Source organism: Scylla paramamosain, chromosome 8 (assembly GCF_035594125.1).
Source record: "Scylla paramamosain isolate STU-SP2022 chromosome 8, ASM3559412v1, whole genome shotgun sequence".
Lineage (NCBI taxonomy): Eukaryota > Metazoa > Arthropoda > Malacostraca > Decapoda > Portunidae > Scylla > Scylla paramamosain.
The window spans coordinates 27,088,474-27,097,039 of record NC_087158.1 but is presented as its reverse complement, the minus strand read 5'-3'; positions in this window follow the sequence as shown (position 1 = coordinate 27,097,039).

Below are 8,566 nucleotides of genomic sequence, written 5' to 3'. Positions count from 1 at the left end.
CACAGCTCACCCCGCATCGCTGCCCCGCCGCGGTGTGCTGCTCCAGAATTCAGTTTCACCCCCACACTTTTTTTTGCTGCGCAGTTAAACCAGAGTGAAAAAAAAAAAAAAGAGCGTGTTTTGCAGGATTTACTCTTCACGTTTTCATTGCATTTTCATTTTGCCTCCTCTTTCTCTTCATCTCAGCTTTTCGATTCCTTCTTCCCCCTCTCTTTCTCTCTTTCTCTCTTCCCTTTCCCTCCATTCCTTCCTCCTTCTTTCTGATTGTGATTCCGATTCCTCCTCACCGTCTTCCTCTTTATATTCCTCACTCTCTCTCTCTCTCTCCATTTTTCATCCTCCGTCCCGTCTTTCCGCCCCCTCCTCTCCTTCCTTCCCCTTCTTCCTTCATTTTATTCTGTCACTCCACTTCTTCTTTCCTCTCGTTTTCCCTCATCTCCATTGCACCTTTCCCTTTCCTCCCTCTTTCCTTCCATTCTCTTCTCCATCACCTTCATCTCATTCTTTCATATCCTTTTCCCTTCCCCTCTCTCCCTCTCTCTCTCTCTCTCTCTCTCTCTCTCTCTCTCTCTCTCTCTCTCTCTCTCTCTCCTCTCTCTCTCTCTCCCTCTCCTTCCTCTCTTAAGAACACAAGGGCATAAGGGAAGCTGCAAGAAGCCAGTAGGCCTACACGTGGCAGTCCCTGTGTGAAATATACCTACTTATATCCACCCTTTCTTTCCCTGTCCATAAATTTATCTCCTTTTAAAGCTCCCTATTGACTCGGCACTAACAACTTCATCTTCCTCTTCTTATTCTCTCTGCTTCTCCTCCTCTCTGCCTTCCCCCCTTTCCTTTCTTAATTTTCCTTCCTTCAGCTCTTCTTTCCTACCTCCTCTATTATTCCTATCCATTCCCTTCCACTTCCTTCTTTCCTTGTTAAGATCCTTCTATCCGTCTCTCTACATGTATTCCTTTCTTTCTCCTTCTTCTCCTTCTCTTCCTCCTTCCAATCCCTCTCCCTTCTGTTCATTCTTCCTCCATCTTTCCTTCCTTATTCTCTCTCTCTTCATCCTTCCCTTCCTTTTCTCTCTCCTCCGCACTACCCAACTTTCCCTTCTCCTCTTTTTTTTTTTTCTCTCACGCTCTTTCTCCTCTTCTTCCTCTCCCGTATCCTTCCTCTTTCCGTCCCTCCTTCCAGCCTTTTTCCTTCTCTTCTTCCGCTCTCTTGTTCTCTCTTTGTCTGGTGGTTGGAAGCGAAGATCAGGAAGATTATAATTAAGAAAATGAGGAGGAGGAGGAGGAGGAGGTGAGGAAGAAGAAGACGAATAAGAAGACGAGAGGAGGAAGAGGAGCAGAAAAGAAGAGAAATAGGAGATGAAGAAGAGGAGGAGGAGGAGGAGGAGGAGGAGGAGAAAGTGTAATGATTATAAAAATTATGATAATAATGATGATGATAAGGAAGAGGAGGAGGAGGAGGAGGAGGAGGAGGAGGGGGAGGAGGAGGGAAATGATGATGGCAATGGTGGTGGAGGATGAAGGAAGAAGAAGAAGAGTAAGAAGAAGTAAAAGACACAACAGCATGAAAAAAAAAAAGAATAATGATGCTGATGATGCTGATGATGCTGATGATGATGACAGAGGAGGAGGAAGAGGAGCAGAGGGCACATTCAACACTTCAGAAAGGAAAGAGACACTGTAGAAGCACTCAAGTAGTTGTTATTGTAGCTGCAAACACACTTTTTTGCTCCCGTTTTTTTTTTTCTTCCTCTTGTTTTTTTTTTTAATACTTTCCTCTCGCGTGTCTCGTTCTCTTTTCTTTTCTTTCTTACTTTTTTTTTTGTCTTACTTTTACTCGGTTCTTTCTTTTTGTTTTTATTTCTGTTGTATATTTCCTTCTCTTCTTCCTTTTACAATTTTTTTTCTCCTCCTCCTCCTCCTCCTCCTCCTGTCGCATCTTTCCTTTTTTTTTTATCCATCCAACCTTCCTTCCTTCCTTTCTTCTCCTTCTTCTTATTCTTCTTCTTCTTCCTCTTCTGCTTCGTTGTTGTTGTTGTTGCTGTTGTTGTTGTTTGTGGTTGGTGTGATAATTATGATCGTTAGGAAACTAGAAGGGTGGTGGTGGGGGGGAGAAGTTGAAGTAGTGGTGGTGGTGGTGTTGGTGGTGTTGGTGGCAGAACACTGACAGGGAAGCAGGAGGTGGACGGGATGGGATGGGATGGGATGGGATGGGAAGGTAGGGGGGCAGCGTAGACTCAAGGCTGAAATAGTTTATTGACCATAAATTCATTAGTGGCAACAGGATGGGATGGGATGTCAATTGTGCGTGAGGTTTGTGGGTGCGTGCTTAAGTGCGGGAGTGGAGGAGCGCGGAGGAGGGCGGCGCGGGGGCGTGTCTGTCCTGGCATGTAATAGACAAGTATGGCTCGTATGTTGCATAATCAATTGGGCTTCCGCATTGGGGCTTCAGACTCGCCACCGCGCCGCTGCCGCCCGGGTGCCTTGGCCTCACCCCGCCGCCGCGCTGGATACTGCCACGCTGAGGTGTGTGTGTGTGTGTGTGTGTGTGTGTGTGTGTGTGTGTGTGTGTGTGTGTGTGTGTGTGTGTGTGTGTGTGTTGGTGGGGGTGGGGTTGGAGAGGATGAGGGTGGTGATTGTTGTAGTAGTAGTAGTAGTAGTAGTTGTTGTAGTACTAAGATTTTTGATGTAGAAAGTGTAGTAGGAGTGATGCTGACTGGAAGTATAATTGTTGTGATAGAGTGGTACTAATATTGCTAGTGAAAGTATCTGTGGAATCCGTAGATTAGGAATTATACTACTAATAATAGAGGTAGTAGTTATTGGAGAAGTAGTAGTAGTAGTAACAGTAGTAGTAGTAGATTATTGATCACATCTTTACAGTAAAATAGTTCCGCAAATATCTACATCTTTCCACGTAAACAAAATGCTGCGCCGGTCCCACACAATGAAAGGATCACGAACACTCACGCACCAGGAACACGTCTATGTTCTTAAAGTACAAACCCTTCGCTAATTAATAAAAAATGCAATATTTGGATAAAAGACGACTGAAATCAACGCTTGTCGCCTTGATGCAAACAACTCCCACACAGGTAACATTACGTGTCTTGCCAAAGTTGGGTAACTGCTGCAGGCCGTGGAGTTAGTTGGCGGTGGTTTGTGGAGGTCGGTGAGAGCGTCAGGCAGGGGTGGTGGTGGCTGTACTCACCCCTCACCCCTCACCTCTCACCTCGGTCCTTCCCTGGCCATGCACGGGTCGCGGGGTGCACAGGACGATAAAATTGAAACATTAATCCATGAGCCATGACTCCGTTCGCGCTTATTTTGAGGGGGAGTCTTGTGAATGTGGTAGTGGACGTTATGCTCCCCAGGCGGCAGAGTTGGTGGGCCATTGCAAGGACGTGGGATTCGATATTTTGTATTTCTATTTATCCATCAATACCCGTGAGTTTTTGGGCCCCGTAGTGCAAAATTAATCGAGAATAATTAATGTTTCATCGCCCACTCTCTTCGCCACCTGCTTGCATTTAAGAGCATTTATGAGAGTTATTTTATGCAAGTCCATCCACTCGCAGCCTCGACCTCTTACCGGCCGGATGTCATTGCCGGCCCCCAACCCTTCCACCAGCCAAGCCCAGGCCAGTAGTCTTGCTCTTGATCTTGGCAGGCGAGGGATAAGCCTTTACTGCGTCGCCCCTTCTGTAGTTCTTGTTTGTGTTGACTTTATTTTTGCTTTCCTTCAGTGATCCCTATGTATTTTTTTCTTTTTTTTTTTTTTTTTGCATCAGTAATTTTAGTGCTATTAAAGTTTTAGTGAGCAAAAATAGAACTACAGCCACGAAATGCTTTAAATTTACTCGATTGCTCCTTGATACTTCTCGAAATTTTACTCGAAACCCGCACCAAATTATTTCTATAATCTTTAGAAGTCATAATGATGAAAAGGATTAATACTATAGTTATGCCCATCCAGCCACGTCTGTCTGTCTGTCTGTCTGTCTGTCTGTCTAGTATGTCTTTACAATATGAATACTTTCCTCTCTGTGCAGTATGACATCCAAAATAAAAAAAAAAAAAATGGAAAAGAGAAAACGGAAAACTGCAGTAAAAATAGAATGGGAATAAAAAATCTTTCGTTTCTTTCTTGTTTTGTAGGAATAAAAAAGAAAAGACAAAAAGTTCCCGGAAGAGCGATTCCCTTCCCGTGCCCTTGTCCCCCTCAATGGCTTAACGACACACACGGTATATGGAAACGTGTACTGTTTGAGAGCCACATGTTTCTGATATCTCCACCCGCTCTCTCTCTCTCTCTCTCTCTCTCTCTCTCTCTCTCTCTCTCTCTCTCTCTCTCTCTCTCTCTCTCTCTCTCTCTCTCTCTCTCTCTCTCTCTCTCTCTCTCTTTTACCATTGTTTCTGTTAGTCGTTCAATCCTCCTCCTCCTCCTGCCTTGCCTGCTTCTAACCTAACCTGAACTAACCCAGTCTAATTTAACTTATCTATGTATATATCTAACTTAACCTAACCTAACGTAACCTAACCTAACCTAATCTATTTTTTTTTTTCATTTTATTATTTTTTTTAAGGTATTTTCGTCCGAGTACTGTATCCTTGACTCTGCGGCGTTGACAGCAAACTTCTGACGGAAATCCGGCTGGAAATGTTTGCCGCGTAATACTCCGCGCGGTTGTAAAGTTTCCTATTCTGCGGCAAACCCTAGACTTTCTTTCTTTTTTTTTTTTTGTTTTTTTGCTTCTTTTATCGTTGATTTTTTTTTGTATTATTATTTTTTCTTTTTTTCTTTTTTCATGGCGTTTTTTTATTATTATTATCATTATTATTATTGTGAGTCTTTGGTCAATTTGTACCTTTTCTTTTATTTTATTTCATTTTTTTCATGGTATTTTTTTTTTTTTTTTGGTACGATTATTAACTTCGATCATTTTCCTTTGTGTTACGTTTTTTTCAAGGTATTCTTCATATTATCATCATTGTAAGTCTTTTGGAAATCACAGCAAAATAAAACAACATGCTCTAAAAAAAACACCTTTAACCCTTTCACTCCTGTGGTCGTCTTTTTGGCAGCATTCACAGTAGTATAAAGACAATTTGCATGAACAGATAGGATAAAGCGAGAATAAAAGATTAATGCTGTATATAGACTACATAACTACTTAACACACTTTACTACAAAAAAAATAAGTCTGAAAAGTTGCAAGGGATGATGGGAAAGGAATCTCTAACAGGGAAAGGGTTAAGTATAGCATAAAACACTAAAAACACCTTGATATAGCGAAGGGAGGCAGGCTTGAGGCACGGGGCAGGACTGGCAATAGGACGCATGTGTGAGAGAGGTGCCGTGGGTTTCCTGTCGTGGGCGTGCATTAGTTGCGTTAACGACCACCAAGGCGCGGCGGCTGGAGTGCCCCTCGTAAGTAGTGTTATTTTTGCCCTAACTTGCTCCGACTTGCAAATACCGCGTCGTGATGGTTTAACTCAGAGATTTTTCCAATTTCCGGCTGTATGAATAAGACCGTTGCCGCGCAGGGAGGACGGCGAGATTACTGAAGTTCTGTGAGTGTCTGCAGGAATATTTAGCGCTACTTTCCTGCGCGACACACAATTGCTTGTCAGGTGTAACCCCGCCCACCCCTCCCTGACCCTACCTAACTTGTCCTTACCTACCAGTTCCTCCCTGATTCTACCTACTATAGTTCTTCCCTGCCCCATCCGTACCAGCCCATCCTTGACCTTTATTTAACTAGAGCTTCCCTGCCCCTTTCCTGCCAGCCCTTCCCTGCTCCTCTCCTTTCTGTACAGTACCACTTCTTCCCATTCCAGATTTCTTCAGCCAATCCTTCCTTGGCCTTCACTATCCTTCTGTGTCTTTTCCCTATTCCCTTCCTCCCTTTTCCTGCCTTTTCCTGTTCTTCCCATTGCTTCCTTATCTTTCCCCAGTCTTTTCCCGCCTTTCCCTGCCTTTCTCTGGTCTCTTCACCTTACCCTTCCTTTCTCCTCTCTTCCCTTCCTTCCTCTTTCCTTCCCTTCTCTTTCTTTTCCTCCCTTTCCTTCCCTTTTCTTTTTTCCTTTTCCTGCATTTCTCCCATCCTCACTTTTCCTGTTCTTCTCTGCCCTTCTGTACCCTTCACTAGTCCCTCCCTCCTTTTCCCTTCCCTTCTTCTCCCCACAGTTCTTCCCCACTCCAGCCCTTCCGTCCCGCACGTATAGAAGACACTGGGTGGGCGGGAATCAAGGAAGGGGAATGCGTTCTGTGTGCGTAAGTTGGCAAAGGTGAGGCGGCTGGGTTCTGGTGGAGGTGGCTGGAGTATTGGCTTTCACGCCTGCCTGCCTTAATGTGCCTCACAACCCTATTCCTTCCAGCCTCCTGTCACCGCCCGCCCCTGCCACACGTAAACTTTAAGCACCATTCAACAAATTTCGGAATCCTATTTTTTTTCTTATTTTTATTTATTTATTTATTTATTTTTATTTAATTTTTTTTTTTTTTTGCTTTTTACATCCTTCCATTACTGCCTCTGTGTTTGTCTCTCTGTCTCTCTCTTCTCTCTTTCTCTCTCTCTCTCTCTCTCTCTCTCTCTCTCTCTCTCTCTCTCTCTCTCTCTCTCTCTCTCTCTCTCTCTCTCTCTCTGGGGGGTCGGGGGAGGAGAGCGCCGGTGCGGGGTTGTGGAGAACAGGCCAGATATTAACGATATATTGGGGTAATGGCATCTCCCTCTCTCTCTCTCTCTCTCTCTCTCTCCCTCCCTCCCTCCATGCCTCCTTCCCCTCACCGCTGGAGCCTTGCCAGCGTGTGTGTTTGTGTGTGTGTGTGTGTGTGTGTGTGTGTGTGTGTGTGTGTGTGTGTGTGTGTGTGTGTGTGTGTGTGTGTTTGTGTGTGTGTGTGTGTGTGTGTGTGTGTGTGTGTGTGTGTGTTTGTGTGTGTGTGCGCCATGCTCCACTGAGAGAGAGAGAGAGAGAGAGAGAGAGAGAGAGAGAGAGAGAGAGAGAGAGAGAGAGAGAGAGAGAGAGAGAGAGAGAGAGAGAGAGAGATGGTAAGCAGTCATTCTCATAAAAGTCTGAGAAGAAATCGACTCGAGCACGAAGGTCCTTAACATACAGACAGACAGACAAATAGGAAACACACACACACACACACACACACACACACACACACACACACACACACACACACACACACACACACACACACACACACACACACCCGCCATATTTGTATTTTTTTCCCTCCCATCTAGTGGCTTAGGATAGGCCACAAGTCCCCCAGATGACCTGCCCTGGGTTACGAGTCGGGTCAAGTGGCGGGGCTGGAGGGGGAGGGGATGGGGAGGCTTGTGAGGGGTGGGTGGGTTAGGGGTGACACGGGTATTGGAGAGGTGTCGCTATAAACACTCCCCACGCCAACACGGGGCCGGGCTGACCACTGAAGCTCGAATGTTGAAGCCTAAAGGAGACCATGAAGATAAAAAAAAAAAAAAAACGTTAGAAAAAAGAAGAAAAAAGAAAAAAAAAAACATTACTCACTATTTTTTATTCTTATTTATTTATTTATTTATTTATTTATTTATTTTCATACTGTGAGGATACAGGGTTGGGGTGAGGCAGGGTAGTAGTGTAGATGTAATTCTCAGAAGTCTCGGAGCTTTGTCGTGAGTGTCGGCAGCAGGGCGCCCCCACAGCTGCGCCAGGAGGCCGAGCACGTAAATCCACCCGTGCCATCATCAGCAGCAGCACCACCACCGGCAGGAGTATCCACCGCCTCTGCTGCGGGGAGTGACATCCAAGGCTGCAGGAAGGTTGGGGGGTACAGAGGTACAGATACACTGGTTATCGAGACCACTGCTGGTTGCTACCCGTGTGCTGGAAAATAGTAGTGCGTATTGATATGACCAACGTAGATAGAACTTGCCTTTTGACTCAGTTTTTTTACTCTATTCTTTTTATTTATCTATTTATTTATTTATTTTTTGACTCCATAGTACTTGCATTTTGACGGCAATTCAGTGCAGCGCTCATCTCTCCGCCGGCTGTATTCGTATATGTTGATTTTAATTCCTGACTAATTTCGTATTGGACAAAAAAAAAAAAAAAAAGTGATTTCTAATTACTAGAGTGTACGTTGAAGTCAATAATAAATGAACAAACTAATTACAGCCTCGCCTCCCTGCCAGACGCACGTCGTCGATAACTTTTGCAATAAGCGAAGCGTCTGGAATTTCATTATTTTTACGAACAACTTCTCAACAATTCCGTAATTCGTTATATTGGGATTGACTCCAAATTCGCCATCAGTGTTAAGAAAATGTGCATCAGACAGACAGACAGACAGACAGACAGACATACAGACAGACAGACAGACTAGGCGCTAGTAATAGGAATATAGTGAATGCCTCTTGAAATTGAGTGGTTTGTCAGGGAATGGTGGGGAGAGGGGAGGATGTGTGTGTTGCTGAGGAGACGTGGGGACGGAGAGGCGTGGTGTGGGGGTGGGCTGGGGAGGGGTACGTGCAGTTTTTGGCAGTGTTGCATTAGTTTCTCTCCCTCTGTCTTT